The sequence below is a fragment of the Canis aureus genome, chromosome 20 (genome assembly GCF_053574225.1).
Source record: "Canis aureus isolate CA01 chromosome 20, VMU_Caureus_v.1.0, whole genome shotgun sequence".
NCBI lineage: Eukaryota > Metazoa > Chordata > Mammalia > Carnivora > Canidae > Canis > Canis aureus.
Genome location: NC_135630.1, coordinates 791,924 through 813,832, shown reverse-complemented (window position 1 = coordinate 813,832; position 21,909 = coordinate 791,924). Strand labels below are relative to the sequence as shown.

The window sequence follows — 21,909 nt, the reverse complement described above, 5'->3', positions numbered from 1 at the left end:
ATAGGACGTTATTGCCTATTTTCAAGAGAATACAGAAATGTCAGTCCAGAGTGAACAAGGGCAGATGAGGCAATACCTCCTTTACAGCCTGTTTAAGTTACACTTTCCATTAACAGAAATGGGAAGATGTACCATTGTAAAAAGGCCACTCGCTTAGCTAAAAGTATAGCCACATGCTCCATTTTCAATACATGAAAAAGAATGTCCTTTTAAATTTTTTTTTAATTTATGATAGTCACACACACACACACAGAGAGAGAGAGAGAGAGAGAGAGAGAGAGGCAGAGACATAGGCAGAGGGAGAAGCAGGCACCATGCACCGGGAGCCCGACGTGGGATTCGATCCCGGGTCTCCAGGATCACGCCCTGGGCCAAAGGCAGGAGCTAAACTGCTGCGCCACCCAGGGATCCCAAGGATGTCCTTTTAACTTATGTTTTATGGTCAAAACAATGCAAAATACCTTTAATAACTTTGATTTGTGATAGAATATCACAGAGATCGAAGGTTAATATATACTGTGTGCTCAGAAACAAGATTTTATTTGGAAGAGAGAGAATCAGAGCAAAGGATCAAGAAAGAGATGAAATGAAAAAGGCTTGATAAAGTATGGCCAAGTAATAAAACTAACATGTATTTTTCTTGAGAGGTGTGATTCCACTGGAGACACTTTAATGTCAACCCTCCCAACCTTTTCAATTATTTTAGTTCCTGGAGTTTCCCAGATGCACAAAGGATTTAACAAATTATAAAGACCACATCAGTGAATTATTCACTTGACTCCTCATTGTATATTTCATTCACATCAACACTGCTAGACACAGTCGTATCAGGTGCCAAGTTCCTGAAAACAAAGGCTGTCTTTTCCTCAGTAATGGCTTAGATGCTTCAGATCCTTTATGGTCTGATGGAGATGTAACAAAACAATATATGTCCTCAAAACCTCCTCATGTTTATTCTTGCACTAACAGACGGATTTGCTAATGAAGTGACTTGACAAAGTCAAGCTGTTTGTAGTTTGAAACTATAAAATAACTCCTCAAGAATTTGGAGAGCCCTACATAAATTCAAATAAGCAAAAGGGATTATCATTCTGTATAATCCTCTATAGACTTTCACTTTTGAGGTATACTAAATTGTTTGATGATAAGGGAGAAACCCACCAAACAATATAGAAAGAAATAACCAAAAAAAGGAATAATAGTAACTGGAATTACAATAATTTGGACAAGGTGTAGGTTGACATTTTCCCCATTACGACAAGAGTAGTTAAAAAAGGTAGGCTAAACAAATTAATACTCTGCATAAGATTGCAGAGCAAGTAGTATTAAAATAAATATTTTCTGGCATTTTTTTTGAGAGAAAGAGAGACTGAGTGTGCACATGTGCACACACAAGTGGGAGGAGGTGGTGCCAAGGAGGAGCAGAGAGAGAATTTCAGGCAGCCTCTGTTGTGCCCAAGATTGCGAATCCGAGAAACCACCAAGGAGCAGACACCCAGGCAAACACAAGAGGGTTTATTTACAAGCTGGAGCTTGGGTCTAAGCATACCGGACACAGCGGAGCAGGGACTTGGACCCCGAGATGGGTTTCAGCTGAGTTTTAAGGGCTGGTCTAGGGGAACTTCAGAAGGGGGGAGGAATTTCTCAAGTTCTGTTTACATTCTGATATGGGGCTTTCAAGGGCATTGAGCTCCATTCTCATTCTGATATGGGACTTTCTGCCATGGGCATTGAGCTCTGTTCTTATTCTAATATGGGGCTTCATGCCCTTGGCTTGGGCTCTGTTCTCATCCTAATATGGGGTTTCCTAAGACATTAAGCTGTAAGCTGTGTTTTTTTTCCCTATAACTGAAATAATGTAAATTTCAGCTCTTATTCACAGGGGCCTGGGATGGCTGTACCTGTGCTAATGCTGAACTTAAAGTGGAATGGCCTTAATTTTCTCCGCCTGCACAGCCTCCACGCTAATCTATTAAACAATTCCTAATTTAAAATGCTTTAAAAGACACAATAGTATGCATAATTCTTTTGTTCATATGAGGTATTTTTCTAAGTTTAATTCCATGCTTTTATATCTAATATTTATTAGTATTGTAAAATATCCAACAAATTGGGAATGTTTACAATGATTTATGAGAGTATTTTTCTGCATTTCAACGTCAAAATGCTATCTGCAATTTTCTTTTTAACTTGAAATGTTTATTCATGGTTCAACTTAAGAGCAATATTTGGAACTATTTCCATTCAGGTGAAAATTTAACATATTTGATTACTTAAAAAATATTAATTTGCCTTATATCATCTGGCTTCATGTTTGTTTTTGTCTGATACAGACTGACAATTGTCCTTAAAATACAAATTTAAAATAAAATAAAAATTCTGCCATTTGTCTTTTTTTTTTTTTTTTAACTTCTTTGCTCTCCCGTGGGCTGGCTGGGCTCAGAGGCAGGTGGATCGCCGCTCCTTCCAGACCCAAGCCCAGGGCGCTGGATGGTGATGCTTCACCCAGGGTGGGGGCAAAGTGCCCAGGGTAGCAGCACTTCTTATTTTTGGTGGAAACTGCCCCTCGCTCCTGCTCTCAGGACCTGGGGGTGTGCGCACTCATCGCGACTGTCCCTCTCTTAAGTGGGGCACTCCGCGCGCCCCCCACCCCCCCGTCACCTCTGCGCGCCCCCCTGCAGCCCTTGCAGCGCCCAGGGCACCCCAGCGGCGGCCACTGAGCTTCAGGCAAGTTCACCAGTTGCCTCCGTCGCCGCCTGGGAATCTGGGGCCCCCAGCGACTGCGAGCCCCGGTCTCCCTGGGACCCGGCGAGGGCGCGCGGCCGCTGTGCCTGCCCCACCCGCCACCCCTGCGAGCGGGGAGGCCCGGAGAGGCGGGGGCGGCCAGCGGCTGGCCTGGGGCAGGAGCAGCGCCGCCCACAGCCCGGGGTCTGGAGCGCAGGGGAGGGGGAGCGGCTGGGGGCAGAGCTCTCCTCCTCGGGGGGGACCCCAGCCGGGTGCACAGCAGCACCAGCCAGCTGCCCAGACGCGCGGGGGGTCCTGGAGCGGGGCAGCCCCGGCGCCGGGGTGGGGGGGGGGGGGACAGCTGCAGCGGGATCAGGCCTCCGTGGAAGCGTGGCTGGTGATCACCGGGACTTCGCCTTCTCTTACTTTGTTAGGAAAGCCACCAGGTAAGGAGGGGACCCCGGAGGACGCGACTCCGTGGCCGGTACAGTCGAGACGCCCAAGCGTGGGGTCCATCCCACTTGCTCACACTTGGATGCAACAGTGTACAGGCCGGACCCCTCCCTCCCCGCCCCACACCCCCGGCTGCCCTGGCGATGCCCGAGGGCGACTGTTCACAGACACCCGCCTTCAGAGGCCTTCCCCGGCCCCCCTCTAGCCTCCGGGGCCCCCTAAATCTTAGCGCCCCCCAAACCCTCCCCTGCAGCTCCTCCGGGAGCACCATGTCCAGCCTGGTCGCAGCGGCTCCGCTCCGCCCGGCCCCCCTCGCCGGCCCTCGCGGGGCGGGGAAGCCGGCGGGGGAGAGCGGAGGAGCCCGAGGCAGCAGCAGGCGGCGTCCTCCCGGGGTGAGTGCGGTCGCCTGTCGCCCCCCGCAGTCCCTCCCGGGCTCGCGCGCTTCCTTCCACTCTAGGCTGCGCCCAGGGCTCCGCGGCGCGCACGGAGGCGCTGGGGAGGGCGGCGGCGGCGGCCAGCGGGGGGCTGGCGGGTCCGGGCCTGGCCAAGCCCGAGGCCGGCTCCTCCCGGTCGGAGCCCAGCGCCCGGGCGGCGGCGGCGGAGGGCGGGTGCCCTTTGGAGACCGAACAAGGTAGTTCCCGAGCATCCCCCCCTTCCCACTTCCCTTGGGGGCGCGGGGCTGGGTGCGGGGTGGGGGCGTCGGGGTCACGCCAGCGGGGGGGTGTGTATTCTAAATAATACACCTATTAGAATTCTATCAATCCATTTTTTCATTCTTACTTGCTACTCTGCATGGTTTTATAGTCTCTGGGTCTGCGCTAATATTTCAGTGCATCGACTAGTTAAAAGGGAAAGGAAAGATGGGTGTAAAAACAAGAAAAGCAGTCGATTTCAAGTAGAAGAAGTAAGCACCTGCTTGTTCTCAAAGATGCTTCTGGTTTTTAATCAGCTCAGAAGTCTGGAAAACCCTTGTAAGCAAGAAAACAAGCTATTTCATCTGGCTTCGGTTTCCATTTCACCGCCAAGAAGGATTGATGGCTTGCGAGTCTGACCTGTCACTCATGGAAATTAGCTTGCTTTATTCAGTTACCCAGGGAACGTTTGGGTTTATGGACTCCTCTACTGTTATGAATTATACATGGCCTTTTTTTTCTTCTATTGTAGATGGATCTATAGTTAAGTATGCAATGTTCGAGAGCTTTTATGGGTCATAGAAAGCCTGTCATGATAGGACTGCAACTATACTAAATACTCAACTTTCACTCATATACAAATAAGCAGTAAGTACCATGTTAGGGTAGTACACACATGCGCATTTGCTAACCACTGCTAATTTGGTTTGCTAATCACTGCTAATTTGGTTTTGGGTTCAAAATTTACTTTTTTAAATTTATAACAATATACCTCACCTTCCTGAGCAGAACACGTTAATAAAAGGTCTTTCTTGACTCCTTGACATAAGCTCATCATCATGCACTTTATTATATATACTACACCAAATGGTGACGTTCACAGGAATCATTGAGCTGCCACGTGAAGGGCTCCAAAACGTGCCACGGTGAAGTAAGGACTCTTCTGGGCTGAAGATAGCTGTGAATCCACAGTACAGGGAGAGCTTTCTTTGAAGTCCCCTTATCCATCTAAAGATATATCCTCCCCCTAGAAAACCTCAATTGTCTTAAATCCTCTCCCCAAAAGTCTCATCCCCCAGGGAAGACCGGTTCATCACAGAGCCTCAGAAAGGTAGGCACTACACTCAGACAGACATGGGCACAACCCATCATATCTTCCATCTGTTCTCCTAAGGACTCACTTGTCTTTCCAAAAATTCATTTACTCTCCCTTCAGTGGCCTTTCTCCCTGCTCCTTTCCCTTTTTAAAATGCTCTATCTGCTCTCAAATCTCACCACAGCTCTGGGTATTTAGTTCTTGTCGTGAGGTCCCTTTACATGTAAAATTAAAAATTTATAAACGTGGATGCCTTTACTCCTGTTATTTTGTCTGTTGTCAGTTTTGTTCACACACCCCCAGGTACTGAACTGAGAGGGTCAGGAGCAAGTTTGTCCTCCCCTGAGCAGCATTTCTGGCCGCTGTCTATGTGGCCCAAACTGCTTTACTCATTTCATTTAAGGTCTTACTCTGTTAATCCCTTAAATGTTTCTGTTTTCCTTCCTTTCCACCTTCCTTTTCCATTTTCTTCTTTCTATTCCTCAGTTCTCTTTCCCCTCCTCTGTCTCTGCCTCTGCGTTTCTTTCTCTCACATTAAGCTTCTATTTCATCTGCCATAGTTCCTCTCACTTCTTGCTGTTAAGAGTGTAATCACCTCCTCTCTAATCTTCCATGGGAAGAGAAAATAAATGCCCATATGTTTTAGAGTTATTTCTAAAAGCAGGTCGAGCAGGATTCACCTGAAGACTCTTTTTTTAATAATAAATTTATTTTTTATTGGTGTTCAATTTGCCAACATACAGAATAACACCCAGTGCTCATCCCGTGAATGGGTGATGGGCACTGAGGGGGGCACTCGACGGGATGAAGACTCTTAATATAAAACTCTTCCTTCAGTGAAGTGCATGACTTTAGTGTATAGGCCTCGTAATGTCTATTTTACTTCCTCAAAAGAGATTTTTCCTTCCTTCTAGATTTGGTCAGTTGCAGATAACTTACATAGCTACAAATATTTTCTAGATATATGAAGCATTGTGTATGAAACATACACGTGCATTACAAAGAAAAAAGTTGAAATTTCATTTTCATGTAATTAGAAATATATACACTTCTTGCACATACATATTCATATGTATTGTATACATTTGTATATGTGTATGTAACAAACTGCACATTTACACAAATTAGTGCATCAGTTCTTTTGAGTTGTTTTAAGATTTTTTTTAAGTAATCTCTACGTCCAACCTGGGGCTCGAACTCACAATCCTGAGATGAAGGGTCACACACTCCACCGACTGAGCCAACCAGGCATCCCTCTTTTGGCATTTCTATTTGAATCTAATCACATGTATATTCTTAGTCTCATTCCTTATTATTAGTTTATAGTTCATGATTAATATTAGTTTATAGTTCATGATAGATTTTTGTATCAGTTAAACCACAACCAAATTACCTACCAATGAAAAAAACACCATATCCGATTTTACCCTAAAAATTATTTTATGGATAGCCTGTTGCTCAGCTTATATAAAGTACTTTTCAATTAGAAAAGATTTTTGCGTGTACTAGGTTCTAGACACTGCTCTAGCTAGGAGTCACTGGGAGAGAGAAGGGAGATGAACTGATAAGGCTTCTGAACTACAGGTGTATTTAGGTGTTAGAAGTGAGGAAAACTATATAAAGGCAGGAACTTTTAAATATCTGTGGTGGATCAAGGGCATTGTTGACCACTCATTCCAACAAAGGCAAGCAGCAATGGAAACAATAGTACCAAGGACTCAGGTAAGAAACACATGACACCTTTTTGGAATTGTAAGTAGTTCAGTAAAATTCAAAATTCATTCTCTCTCTCTCTCTCTCTCTCTCAGTAAATGTGTGAAAGCAGATTGTCTTTGCTTATCTGCCTATTTGGTTAATATTCTTGGGAATAACTGTTATTGTTATTGTTACGTATCTGTACAAAGACTGAGTCACAAAAAGGACATTTGTGAATAAAAATGACCTTAATTACATGGCATCATGGAGCAAATGAGTATCCATGGAGATTATGTAGCTAATTCCCCACTCAGAATATTTTCACATTGTGAAGATGTTTGGCTTTTGTTTTGTTCCTTTTTGATGTGTGCAATGTATTTATTTGCTAGCCCTATACTTATTTTGTTATAGCTTTTATTTCAAAGAGGCTATCGTCTGGTGTATACTCTTAGCATTTAAGGGAAAAAAAACCCCACATCACATACATCCTAGAGATTGCTATTCAAATCTTCCCTCTATCACTAACTAGCTGTGAGACACTAGGTAATTCTTTCAAGCTTGTTGGGCCTCAGTGGCCTCATTTGTATAAATTGAGGGTTTGAGTCAATGACTTCCTATGACTGCCTGAATCAAAGTGATTATTACCTCTGCTTCTTTGAAGTCCAAATTGATATTCAAGTAAAAAGTTCCTCAGCTACCAATCCCTATACTTTACAGCAGTGAAATTTAGAAAGATTTGTGCTTCTTTATGTCTTTCCCTCTTGAAGCCTACATGCATTAGCTCTTCTTTGAGTGTTAATGAAAATGTAAATTCATGCTGAAGTAGCTTTCTAATTAGATTTGTTTATAGAGTGATTTCAATTGTATCTTTCCTGAAAATTAGAAAAGGAAAATGATCACTTATTGAAATCACTGAATTTATCATACATTCTAATTAAGCAAGGTAGGTAATTTTGTTCTCATTTCACAAGTGAGAAAAATGAGTTAAAAGGGCTTTTAGGTTTATATTATGTGCATTTTATCACATAAAATAATTTTTTAAAGAATTGTTAAATGTCTAAGATAGTGAAGTACCTGAATATATATATACATACATATATATTATAACTTTGACCCAGATCTGTACAAGGCCAAGTCTATATTATATCATGAGGGTTTTGTATTAAGAATCAGGGTTGGGGATCCCTGGGTGGCTCAGCACTTTGGCACCTGCCTTCGGCCCAGCGTGCGATCCTGGAGACCTGGGATCGAGTCCCACGTTGGGCTCCTTGCATGGAGCCAGCTCCTCCCTCTGCCTCTCTCTCTCTCTCTCCGTGTCTCTCATGAATAAATGAATAAAACCTTAAAAAAAGAATCAGGGTCAATTACACATCTTTTAAACTCTTGGCTACATCTGATTTTGGGGAGGCCTTCTATCCCATCCATCTTCCTCTTTTGACCCTAAGTTCTCTATTTTCTAGCTTTTATCACTTTTTTTTCATCTTCCAGGACACTTTCATCAACCTTGTAATGACTGATAAAAAAGCAAAAGCTGAGATGCCTGGGATGTGCAGTTGGTTAAGTGTTGGACTCTTGCTTTCAGCTCAGGTGGTGATCTCAGGCTTGTGAGGTGGAGTGGCACAAAGGGCTCTGCACTCATTGCAGAGTCTGCTTAAGAATTTTTCCTCCCTCCACCTCTGCCCCTCCCCACTGCACTCTATCTCTTTCTTTCACTCTAAATAAGTGAACATCTTTTTAAAAAGTATTTTTTATTCATTCACGAGAGACACACAGAGGACTCCTTTTTTTAATAAATTAATTTTTTATTGGTGTTCAATTTACCAACATACAGAAAAACACCCAGTGCTCATCCCGTCAAGTGCCCCCCTCAGTGCCCGTCACCCATTCACTCCCACCCCCCGCCCTCCTCCCCTTCCACCATCCCTAGTTCATTTCCCAGAGTTAGGAGTCTTTATGTTCTGTCTCCTTTTCTGATATTTCCCACACATTTCTTCTCCCTTCCCTTATATTCCCTTTCACTATTATTTATATTCCCCAAATGAATGAGAACATACACTGTTTGTCCTTCTCCGATTGACTTACTTCACTCAGCATAATACCCTCCAGTTCCATCCACGTTGAAGCAAATTGTGGGTATTTGTCGTTTCTAATGGCTGAGTAATACCTGGGAAATGAACTAGGGGTGGTGGAAGGGGAGGGGGTGGGGTGTAGGGGTGAATGGGTGACGGGCACTGAGGGGGGCACTTGATGAGATGAGCACTGGGTGTTATTCTGTATGTTGGCAAATTGAACACCAATAAAAAATAAATATATATAAAAAAATAATGTATGTTTCCAATAATAGAAATTATGGTAATAGCTCACTAAGACCTTTTACTTAATTCATCACAAAGCCCTATGTGTATCTGTCAAAAAGATTCCTAATGTGTTAATTCATGTATTTCTTCACAAAAGAACCTCTCACCTGGACAATTACTATAAACCTGTGATAGAGCTTCTCTTTCCATTGTCCATACTGTTCTCCAAGTGAAATTTCTCAAAAGCTATCTGATCAGGTTATAGCCCACTTTTAAATCCTTCAGTGGATTCCTGTTACCCTTGGTTTGAAGTTTTCACTTCATAGAATGGAACACAAGGCCTTTTTCAACATTCCTGTTGATTATTCTCTAAATTTTCTGCCGCTTCTACTCCCTAATCTCCACCCACTTTGCTCTGCTGGGATGCCAAACCATTTGCAGTCTCTCAAAACAGGTCCTGCTGACTCTAGTTTATGTAAAGGCCTTCACATGCTTCCTGGCATGTTATAAATGCAAAATAAGTGCTGCTATTATCTTTACTATCACTCCTGATCCCTGCTTTACTCTCCCCCCACCAAATTGTTCCAAATTTCCACTCCATCTCATTGTCCAGAACTTAATGATATGGCCACCCCTGACCTACAGGAGAGCCTGGGAAAGTCAATCTTTGAATCGAATGGCCATGCACGCAATCGGTTTTTAGGAGTGCCTGGGTGGCTCACTTGGTTGAGTGTCTGACTCTTGGGTTCAGCTCAGATCATAATCTAGAGTTATGAGATGAAGTCCCCACATTAGCCTCCATGCTGGGCATGGAACCTGCTTAGAATTCTCTCTCTCTCTCTCTCTCTCTCCTCTCTCTCCCCCCCCCACCCCTTGCTCTCTCTCTCAAAAAAAAATTGGTTTTATTAGAAAGGAATAATGTATCTTGGGAAGCCATTACTTCTTGATGTAAAAATTAATGTCTGAACTGAATTTTGATAATATCACCACTCCCTTGTTTAAAAATACTGGCAGTGGCTTACAGGTGTGCTTACAATAAAATATAGCATCTATGGGAAAAGCAAAAAAAAAAAAAAGGTTACAGATAAACAGGGCTGTTATGGTGGACTTGCCATCATTCTTCTTCTTAGTGCATCCTGTAATACGCAGCTACTATCGTTTGGTTCAATAAGGCTGCACGAGCTCCAGCCATTGATTCCACATTTTACCAAACAGGAATGAAAAGTCACAAAGAAGGATGCACCCCTTCTGTATTAGTGTGGTTAGGCTGTCCTAACCAAATACCACTGACTGGGTGGCTTAAACAGTAAAACCTGTTTTTCTCATAGTTGTGGAGGCCAGAAGTTAGGGAGGGGAAGATAGATGTGTAGAAGAAAATCAGTGTGCTGATGATGCTTTTACTAGAGAGAGATGAAATGGACCCTGGACAGGAAAAGAAACAAAACTTCACTACTCAAAGCTAGAGATCCCAAAATATACAGCTCTTAAAAACATGATGAGAATATAAATACTAAATCCAAACATATAGAAGATCAGAAGAATTAAAAATGAGAAATGACACATAAAGGACCTTAAACCCTGGGATTGGGAGTAATAAGTAAGAATTAAATGGAATAAAATTATAATTCTTTTAAAATTACTTGGAATAAACTATCTTCTTTTTACAGAAATGTTAACACATAAGGCATTAATCAATTACCCCAAATTAAAACATCGTTAGAAAATAATATATATAATATATATGAATGTAGTCTTGAGGCAAAGAGGGTATTCCAAAAAGAGACCTAAGCCTCAGAAAAGAAAAAACTAGATGGACTTGACAGCACAAAAACTGCAAAAGCTTATACAGCCAACAAACCATGTACTCTGATCTCATTAGAGCCCTTTATGACAATCTGTGTTTTCTAAGAGGAGAATAAAGAGTAGCAGAAAAAAAAATCCCTTGAAATCAGAATCAGCTCATTCGATCCTATAGAAATTTCTAAAATTCATATTTCTGAGGATCTTCAGTATCGATCTCCAACTCATGTTTGCAGTGATGCCAAACCAAGTACCATGTAGCCGTCCTCAAAGGCCTGGCAAGGGGAAGATTTGCTGTAAGCATGGAGGATTGGGGATAGTCCCAGGCAAGCCCTTTCAGTGACCACCTCTCTTTGTTCCTGGCCTTACACAGTAGAAGCATAGACTCGGTCCAAGGCGCAGTGGATGCCATCCTCATTAGGGTGCACCTGTTATGAGTCAAGCCAAATCTGAAACATTTCCATATAGTGTTCTTTTATTTTTGGAAAGTGGAGACTCTTTAAAACAAAAGGGATGTTTAGGTGTGTCATTGCTGTCTTTGATCCCGGCACAAATAATTTAAAAACATGAGTTGCGCTACTCCTGACTAATTCTGGTGGCATCTGGTTTGCCTGATTTCCACCTTCTGCGTTTCAAATTTTTTAGTTAAAATTTTCAAATTAAAATTCCTGCTATCATCATATATACCCATATATGCACACACGTATATAGACGTGAATATGTATGCACTCACGGGGTGATATGTATACACAAGCAAATATGTGTACCTGTATACATATGCAGATAAACACCCACACATATGTGTGTTTCTATGTAGGTACACGTACGTGTGCATGGACATGTTTGCGTATAAATACACATATATAATGTATAAGTAGACATTTTAAGTTATAGATTAATATATAGCTACATAATTGATGAGGAAATGTTGTCCTATTTATTTTTCAAAACATCTACATTTCCCCCCTTGTTTCTGTGAGAAATACTTTCCCAGCCATAAATGCTTAAATTCTTTTTGATTCAGAATCTGTTTGTGAGAGACCATTTTATACTTCTGATTCACAGGCCTCCTCCATAATTGATCTCCTACAATGGTTTTGTGACAGGCTCCTTTCTGAAGCAGGCAAAGAAATAAGTGAGATAATGCAACCCTATTTATTTATGAGGATTGTATTTTCATTGATTGACATCTGAACCCAGAGGAAATATGGTTTCATTTTCCACCAGCCGGGTGAATCGAGATTAAATGTCACCTAAATTCTCTCAAGTCAAGAATTCTTTTTATCATCCCCAAAACAAGAGAATGGTTTCCATTAGCCTGAACACAAAGCTTGAAACTTCGTTCCTTACGCCAATTTGTCATGATTTGTATATAATTGTGAGGAAACTAATTAATGTGTTTTATATTTTTCCTATTAATTAGTAGACATTGTGGAAACTTCTGTCAGAAATGTCAGAACATTTCATAGATGTTTTTTTTAATTCTCCTTTGAGCTTTCTGGAAATGATGGTGCAGGCTCTTTTCTTTGAAGAAAACTGGAATTCTTGCCTTGGATACTAGTACTCATAGTCGAAAATTGTAGTATAAAATAATAACTGTTTTCCCCACTATTATTTGAAGCCTTAGAATGGGGAAAGGAAGGATAATTGGTTGTTATGTCTAGTCTGTGACAGATTTTGAAAACTAGTTTTGAAGTGTTTACTCTTGTATTCTTTAATGTTTCTTATGTGAAGGTAAAATAACCAAAATCAACCATGGAGAGAAAAACCAAACACTTCCTTGAGGGACTGAAAGATTTAATTATGGTCAAACGAGATAGTGTTCAAAATTTTTCATGTTTAAAGGAAGATGCTGTGCTCAGACGGTCTCACTTAGAAGAGATAAATGAGTCAGCTGCTCCATGGCCAAGTGGCCAAACTTTTAATTGGTCTTTATCATAGGTGGGCTGTAAAAATCCTATGTGAAGATTTTGGGTGTCAAAAATGAGCATTTCCGCTACCACATGCAATTTGCAGAAATCCATCTGACAAGTCAGCCTCTAAGGCAAGTATCTCAGCCAAAGGTTTCACTTCCAACAACGTTAAGGAAGACAACAGACAGCTAACAGGGAACGAAGGAACCACGAGGACGCTGCAGCTGAAAGTGCATGTGGGATTTCCTGCTCTTTAGAAAAGGCAATTCACTTTCCCTGGCTGACCCTTCAAGAGATTTATTTTCCTTTTTTGTCAGGATGAAGGAGATAACTCATAATCAAAGAGCAGCTGCTTTTATGACGTGTTCGGTAATAAAGTCTAATAAAGCCTAAGGCCTCGAAAAAAATTTAAATCACTTATTTCAAGGTACAAATTAAATGTGCTTAATTGTTCTACAAGCTTGCTCCTCAAACCGTGAGCATGGGCATCACCTAGATGCTTCCTAGGACTGTAGGATCACACTCGTACCCTTACATACACTTCCAGTATCTTCATTTAAACAAGACCCCCAGGTGCATTTAATATGCACATGCATATTAGTCTAAGAAACCCTGCTTGACAGTATCTGTTCCGAATGCTGATCCAGATCCAATATCTTCATTTCCTGGGTAATCAATACCTCAGGTGCCCGTTTCAGTGTTGGATAATTCCAGTGATTATGAAAATCTTCCTCACGTGAAGACAAAATTCTGCTTATCTATCCTATGCATCGAAATAGTCCATATTCTTCAAGGGCCAATCATGATAAGGTTTATTTCTCTGTCAGGATAGAATTTCAGATACTTAAACTTGTTGCTTGCTCTATTTCCTTACTCTTTCCTAATCCCTTTCGTCAGTGCTCACAAAGTAGTTATTTCTCCAGCCACGTTGGATGCTCTATACGAACTACGTCGTGATAATTTGGAATCAAGGTGTGGTCTCTCGATTTAAAAAGCAGTATTCCAGTGATCAATGCAGAGTTGAGTAAATGCTGCCTCCTAGATCCTGCACATTCTTTCTCTATTACTGAAACTTAAATTGCATATATACACACACTGTATACATCACAGTGTACTGTATTCTTAGACCACTTCAGAAAATATACTATAAACATTTCATTTTGCTTTTTAAGAAATTATGCATATCATACCCTCATTTAAAACATTAAACAAACTCCATTAGATCATGTTGATGGGAGCTCCTTGAGAAAGGACACAGGTCTTCCCTTTCATTCTTACTACCGGTCATAATCTGCTGTACATGTTAGGCATAAAATAATGATTTTCCAGTTATTGTGTCCATCTTTGATGTATAGAAGTAAAATCAGAGGCATAGTGAATATTGGCGAGAATGGAGATTCTGAGTTGCAGACCAACCTTTTCGCCCTGGTTACGAGACTTTGAATGAGTTGCAAGCCTGTCTAGACTTTGTATGCCTCACCTGTAAGAGAAAGTACTAGAATCTACTGACTTTCAATCATTTTTTTAAATAGGGATTTTTTTCTTACTCAAAGGAAACCTTACTTAGAGCACAAATCTCATAAAATGGTAAGAGCTAAGTTGCTCAAGCTGAAGAGGGGGATTGAAGAGGAAGGCAAGACCTTCCTAGAAAATGAGAAGGAAAGTACGTTAACCTAATACGTATTTGAGAATCTCAAGTAAATATTATGAGAGGCAAAAGCTCTAATATGTGTTAGAGACTCAGGATTAAGCTTTACTTTTCCACCAAGGATGGCTTACGTTAGTTTGGATATCTCTTATATTTTGAATATCCTTTTATATTCTCTTATTTTGGATCTTTCAATGTGCAGTTATTTCTTAATGTTGAGAAAGCTGAAATGTGAAAAAGAACTCTGGGTAAGCCTTTTTTTTAAATTTTAGTAGAAATAAACATGAAATCTACCCTCTTAAATGTTTAAATATGCTGGTTGAACAGCCGGTCTCAAGGATGTTTTCATCTCGTGACTGAAACTATTCCGATGGAACAAAAGGTGCATTTCCACCTTTCATTCTCTTTGCCTGGCAACCACCATTCTAACTTTGTGCTGTGATGTTTGACCATTTTATATATCTCAAATAAGTAGAATCATGGAGTATTTTTCTTTCTGTTACCAGTTTATTTTATTTGTCATAATGTCCTCACAGTTCATTCACATGCAGCATGACGGGATTCCCTTCTTCTTCAAGGCTGACTAATATTCCACTGCCTGTCTGTACCACACTTCCTTATCCATTATTCTCTAATGGTCACTGAATGATTTCTACTTCTTGGCTGTTGTGAATAATGCTGCAATACATATGAGTGCACGTATCATTTCTAGATTCTGCTTCCAATTATTTTGGATAAATATTCACAAGTGGGATTGCTGGATCATAAGATAATTCTAATTAAAAAGAAATTTTGGGGAGGGAGAAGCTCTCTGCTGTTTTCCATGGCAGCTACACCACTTTACATTCCCACTTAGAGTGCACAAGTGTTCCAATTTCTCCACATTCTTACTAATACTTTAAAAAATTTTGGGCATCCCAGGTGGCTCAGTGGTTTAGCACCGCCTTCGGCCCAGGGTGTGATCCTGGAGACCCAGGATCGAGTCCCACATTGAGGTCCCTGCATGGAGCCTGTTTCTCTTCCCTCTGCCTGTGTCTCTGCCTCTCTCTCTCTCTCTCTCTGTGTCTCTATAAATAAATGAATAAAATCTTTAAACAATTTTTTTCTCTATGTACAAAATGTGTATCTGTGTTTGATAATGGCCAGTGTGTTGGGTGATAATTCACTGCATGAGTTGATATCTCATTGTGTTTTTTATTTGCATTTCCCTGACGGTTAGTAATATTAAGCATGTTCTTATGTCATGTATCTGTTCACCAGTTGTATATATTCCTTGGAAATACATCTATTACATTCTTTGCCTATTTTATTTATTTATTTTTATTTTTATAATTTTCTTCCTATGTTTGTTCTTTTTTTTAAGATTTTATGTATTTATTCATGATAGTCACACAGAGAGAGACAGAGAGGCAGAGACACAGGCAGAGGGAGAAGCAGACTCCATGCAGGGAGCCTGATGTGGGATTCGATCCCAGGTCTCCAGGATCGCACCCCGGGCCAAAGGCAGGCGCCAAACCGCTGTGCCACCTAGGGATCCCCTCTTTGCTTATTTTAAAAATCAGGTTATTTGGTTTTTGATATTGATTTGTCAGGTTTCTTTATATATTTTGAATATTAACCCCTTATTATATAAATGGCTAACAAATATTTTTCCTATTCCATAGGCTGCCTTTTTACTCTGTTGATGGTTTCCTTTAATGTGTAGAAATAACTACATCTCCTGTACTCTCATTTATCTATTTTTGTTTTTGCTGTTTGTGCCTTTAGTATTTTATCCAAAAAATTATTGCCGCGATCAATGTCATGAAAATTTTTCCCCCTGGCTTTCTGCTAAAGATTTATAATTTTCGGTTTTACATTTATGAGTTGTTGTTGTTGTTTGGTATGGTGACATATAAGGTTCTCATTTCATTCTTTTGCATGTGAATATCCAGTTTTCCTGAAACCAGTGTTTGAAGAGATGATTTTTCTCCCCATTTTGTATTCTTGGCACTCTTGTCCCCCCAGGACAGGCATTATCTTAATAATAATTATTTAGGTATTATATATTATATATTATCTATATAATTAGGTATTATATATTATATATTCCTGAGTTTCTAAAGGGAATTCATAACAGATCTCCCAACTATCCTGAAAGGGGGCTAGTCTGGGTACGTGGTCTCTCCTGTGAAGGTAAGGACACTTTAGATCCCGAGTCAGCACACCTTGGAATTGCTCCAAGTTCTTCAGTGTCTGAGATGGAAACACAAGCAAGGTTCATTTATTTACTTATGCCGGACCTCCCTCATCACAAGAGAATGTTTTCTTAAAATCTCCTAGTATACAAAATATAAACACAGGCAAAAATATAAGCATTCTATGTAGTTATCCATCTCTTTGGTAAAGCTTGAAATAACTTCTTGCCAATAAAGAGTGGTCATTGCTGGAGGATAATATAAAATTTATAACACTAGAATTCTCTCTCCCTTACTTTTCTTCTATGGGTAAGTAACCATTTGGTACAAATGAGACCGTATAGGGAAAACAAGAGCGACTTAACTCCTGTAAAGCGTCTGGTCTCAGGCAAGGGTCAAGAGTTTCCATATGCTCAGAGACAAATACCTTTTATGGGAAAGAGAACAAACCAGAGATAACAGCTGACAGGGAGGGATGGTTGTCTGGCAAAATTAGAAGTAACAATTTAAACCCTGCTGTATTTCTAATTTCCAGGAGCCCTAGAAGAATTTTGACCAGAAAGAAAGGAATCCTGTGATTGTCTTATGTCTGCTAAACAGTAATGACTACAAAATAATGATCATGGGACTGAAGGATGCCTACGCAAGCCCAGCCTCTTATCCTTTGGAAAACTGCTTTTATGTCTGGCACACCACCCCTTCAGAGGAGGGCATTGCTCTTTTCTTTTCTTTTCTTTTCTTTTTTTTCTTTTCTTTTCCTTCCTTCCTTCCTTCCTTCCTTCCTTCCTTCCTTCCTTCCTTCCTTCCTTCCCTCCCTCCCTCCTTCCTTTCTTCTCTCTTTTTCTTTCCTTTCTTTCTCTTTTTCTTTCTTTCTTTCTAGATTTTATTTACTTATTTGAGAGAGAGAGCACGAGCAGGGGGAGTGTGAAGGGTAGAGGAAGAATCAGACTCCTCCCACTGAGTGTGGAGCTCAAGTTGGCTCCATCCCAGGACCCTGGGATCATGACCTGAGCCATGCAGGCATCCCAACATTTTTCTTTCTATCCAGTCCCCTATATGTAAGGTATCTCCAATAAACTCCACCTGCTTTCTTTCTCTCAAGTTCAGTGGTCATTTCTATGAAATTGAGACTCAAGAATTTGGTCTTGGTGGTCTAGTCGCACAAATGTATTTAACGTTTTAGAGAAGTTTTCCTATAGAATCAGAGATGCTCTATGTATGTTTTCAGGTCTTAAACACTTTGCCCCTGAGAACCAATACTATTCTTGAGATGCTTTAAAAGTTTTATTTCCGAAGAAGAGGAAGAGGAAGAGGAAGAGGAAGAGGAAGAGGAAGAAGAAGAAGAAGAAGAAGAAGAAGAAGAAGAAGAAGAAGAAGAAGAAAGTTGTTTTATTTATAAACTCTGAAGGACTATGGGACAGACATTGAATTACATGAATTTATCACAATGTCACTTGAACAACTCTCCTCTACATTTTAGCTTTGCTCTGAAATATACTCATTGGGGAAGATATTTAGTTTTGCCTTGTATCATATTCACCTAAGCTCCTGTATAGCTGTGCACATAGTACTTGCTTAAAAAACATGTTTTTTTTTTAAGTTTATATTTTTTTTTGCGAGGGGGAGAGAGAGAGAGAGAGAGAATGTGTGCACATGCACATGAGTGAGAGGAGGGGTAAAAGGAGAGAGAGAGAGAATCTCAAGCAGACTCCCTATTGAGTATGGAGCCTGAAGTGAGGCTCAATCTCATCATCCTGAGATCATGACCTGCACAGAAATCAAGACTCAGACACTTAACCAACTGAGCACACCCACCCACCCCAGAAAGTATGGTTTCATTTGACTATATTTGGAATTGCTTTCTAGACAAATTCTTGGTAGATTTCCTTGGATGAAAAATTTATTAGTCTCATTGACATTGTGTCTACCTCGTGTGTCATTATGGCTTCATACATACTGTCTTTCTTTTTAGATCGAAAATAAGGATGGGGAAGATGGTGGAAGAGTAAGGTCCCCAAGTCACCTGTCCCCTCCAAATTACCTAGATAACCTTCAAATCATCCTGAAAATTTATGAATCCGGCCTGAGATTTAAAGAGAGAACAGCTGGAATGCTACAGTGAGAAGAGTTCACGCTTCTATCAAGGTAGGATGATGGGGGGAAATGAAATAGAGAAACAAAAGGCATCCAAGGGGGAGGGGCCTCACGAGAAGTCCGGCAAAGGCTAGTGCCCCCAGAAGAGGAAAGCCCCGTCCTGGAGAAGCAGGAGCTTAACCAATCTTCCCAAGCAGAAAGATGCTCGCAGGGAGTTAGAGCAGGACCCCAGGAAGGCGGGGATGCCCTCAGGCTCCCTGGGACACTAACAGACACCTGCGCCCCCAGGAAAGTGCACCCAGCTCCCTAAGGGCTGCAGCGTGTGCATGGCGGGACCCCAGAGCAGCTCGGAGGGGCTCCAGCAGAGGCTCCGGAGAGAGGGGGCTGCAGGGACCCGAGAGCAGCTCAGAGGCGGCTCTAGCAGAGGTAGAGGCTCCACGTGGAGGGGGCCGTGTGGCCCGGGAGCAGCTCTGTGGGTCTCAGGTGGCGGTTCCGCAGAGAGGGTCTTCGCGGCCGGAGCGCGAATCCAACAGCACAGGCCCGGGAGCACAGGGCTCTGGGGACACAGCCTAGGATCCAACCTCCCCCCAGGACAGGCAGAGGCCAGGAGGGCCCAGGACAGCAAGGATGCTTCTGCCCCGAGCTGAGGAGATCAGCGGCCCCGCCCCCGGAGCATCCAGGCCCCTGCAGTCCGAGAGCTCCCGAGTTACTGCGGAAGCTGAATCCAGGGCTCCAGAGCCAGCCACTGCCACTGTGGTTGTTCCTCCTGGGGCCTCACGGGGTAAACAACCCCCACTGAGCCCTGAACCAGGAAGGGGGAGAGCAGATCCCCCAAGTGCTAACTGAAAATCAGCACAACAGGCCCCTCCCCCAGAAGACTAGCTAGACACACAAGTTCCAGGGGAAGCCAAGGGACTTAAAGTATACAGAATCAGAAGATACTCCCCCGTGTGTTTTTTTTTTTTTTTTGCTTTTTGATTTCTGTTTGCTTTCCCCATCCTTTATTTTCCTTTCTTTCTTTCTTCTCTTTTTTTCCTTCCTTTTTTCTTTTTCTCATTTCTTTCCTTCTTTCTATCCTCTCTTTTTCTCCTTTTCCCAATACAACTTGTTTTTGGCCACTCTGCACTGAGCAAAATGACTAGAAGGAAAACCTCACTTCAAAAGAAAGAATCAGAAACAGTCCTCTCTCCCACAAAGGTACAAATATGGATTACGATTCAATCTCAGAAAGCCAATTCAGAAGCACTATTATACAGCTACTGGTGGCTCTAGAAAAAAGCATGAAGGACTCAAGAGACTTCGTGACTGCAGAATTTAGATCTAATCAGGCAGAAATTAAAAATCAATTGAATGAGATGCAATCCAAACTACAAGTCCTCACAACGAGGGTTCACAAGGTGGAAGAACGAGTGGGTGACATAGAAGACAAGATGATGGCAAAGAGGGAAACTGAGGAAGAAGGAGACAAACAATTAAAAGACCATGAGGATAGATTACGGGAAATAAATGACAGCCTGAGGAAGAAAAACCTACATTTAATTGGGGTTCCCGAGGGCGCCGAAAAGGACAGAGGGCCAGAATATATATTTGAACAAATCCTAGCTGAAAGCTTTCTTAATCTGGGAAGGGAAACAGGCATTCAGATCCAGGAGATAGAGTGATCCGCACCCCCTAAAATCAATAAAAAATGTTCAACTCCTCGACATTTAATGGTGAAGCTTGCAAATTCCAAAGATAAAGAGAAGATCCTTAAAGCATCAGGAGATAAGAAATCCCTGATTTTATGGGGAGGAGTATTAGGGTGACAGCAGACCTCTCCACAGAGACCTGGCAGGACACAAAGGGTGGCAGGATATATTCAGGGTCCTAAATGAGAAAAACATGCAACCAAGAATACTTTATCCAGCAAGGCTCTCATTCAACTTGGAAGGAGAGATAAAGAGCTTCCAAGACATGCAGGAACTGACAGAATATGTGACCTCCAAACCAGCTCTGCAAGAAATTTTAAGGGGGACTCTTAAAATTCCCCTTTAAGAAGAAGTTCAGTGGAACAGTCCACAAAAACAAGGACTGAATAGATATCATGATGACACTAAACTCCTAGCTTTCAATAGTAACTCTGAATGTGAATGGGCTTAATGACCCCATCAAAAGGTGCAGGGTTTCAGACCGGATAAAAAAGCAGGACCCATCAATTTGCTGTCTATAAGAGACTCATTTCAGACAGAAGGACACCTACAGCCTGAAAATAAAAGGTTGGGGAACCATATACCATTCAAATGGTCCTCGAAAGAAAGCAGGGGTAGCCATCTTTATATCAGATAAACTAAACTTTACCCCGAAGACTGTAGTGAGAGATGAAGAGGGACACTATATTATACTTAAAGGATCTATCCAACAAGAGGACGTCACAATCCTCAATATATATGCCCAGAATGTGGGAGCTGCCAAATATATCAACCAATTAATAACCAAAGTTAAGACATACTTAGATAATAATACACTTATACTTGGTGACTTCAATGTAGCTCTTTCTACTCTCGATAGGTCTTCTAAACACAACGTCTCCAAAGAAACAAGAGCTTTAAATGATACATTGGACCAGATGGATTTCACAGATATCTACAGAACTTTACATCCAAACTCAACTGAACACACATCCTTCTCAAGTGCACATGGAACTTTCTCCAGAATAGACCACATACTGGGTCACAAAGCGGGTCTGAACCAATACCAAAAGATTGGGATCGTCCCCTGCATATTCTCAGACCATAATGCCTTGATATTAGAACTAAATCACAACAAGAAGTTTGGAAGGACCTCAAACACGTGGAGGTTAAGGACCATCCTGAATAAAGATGAAAGGGTCAACCAGGAAATTAAGGAAGAATTAAAAAGATTCATGGAAACTAATGAGAATGAAGATGTAACCTTTCAAAATCTTTGGGATGCAGCAAAAGTAGTCCTAAGGGGTTAATGCATTGCAATACAAGCATCCATTCAAAAACTAGAAAGATCTCAAATACAAACGCTAACCTTACACATAAAGGAGCTAGAGAAAAAACAGCAAATAGATCCTACACCCAGCAGAAGAAGAGAGTTAAGAAAGATTCGAGCAGAACTCAATGAAATCGAGATTAGAAGAACTGTCGAAGAGATCAACAAAACCAGGAGTTGGTTCTTTGAAAGAATTAATAAGATACATAAACCATTAGCCAGCCTTATTAAAAAGAAGAGAGAGAAGACTCAAATTAATAAAATCATGAATGAGAAAGGAGAGATCACTACCAACACCAAGGAAATACAAACGATTTTAAAAACATATTATCAACAGCTATACGCCAATAAATTAGGCAATCTAGAAGAAATGGACGCATTTC

The 21,909-nt window shown here is 41.4% G+C and overlaps 1 long non-coding RNA gene across 4 annotated transcripts in view; it reads left to right on the top strand.

Annotated features, from left to right (window-relative positions):
* The first annotated feature begins 3,084 nt into the window (after positions 1-3,084).
* Positions 3,085-21,909, top strand: part of LOC144291392 (uncharacterized) — a 37,374-nt gene continuing 18,549 nt past the window's right edge. The window contains exons 1-2 of one of the 4 annotated variants that reach the window (XR_013358645.1): positions 3,085-3,170; positions 18,408-18,580. This is a non-coding gene — a long non-coding RNA (uncharacterized LOC144291392). Of the gene's footprint in view, positions 3,171-3,523; positions 3,570-3,699; positions 3,809-3,976; positions 4,458-18,407; positions 18,581-21,909 lie in introns of those variants that run through there. The other 3 variants (XR_013358648.1, XR_013358647.1, XR_013358646.1) reach the window with 3 other exon arrangements.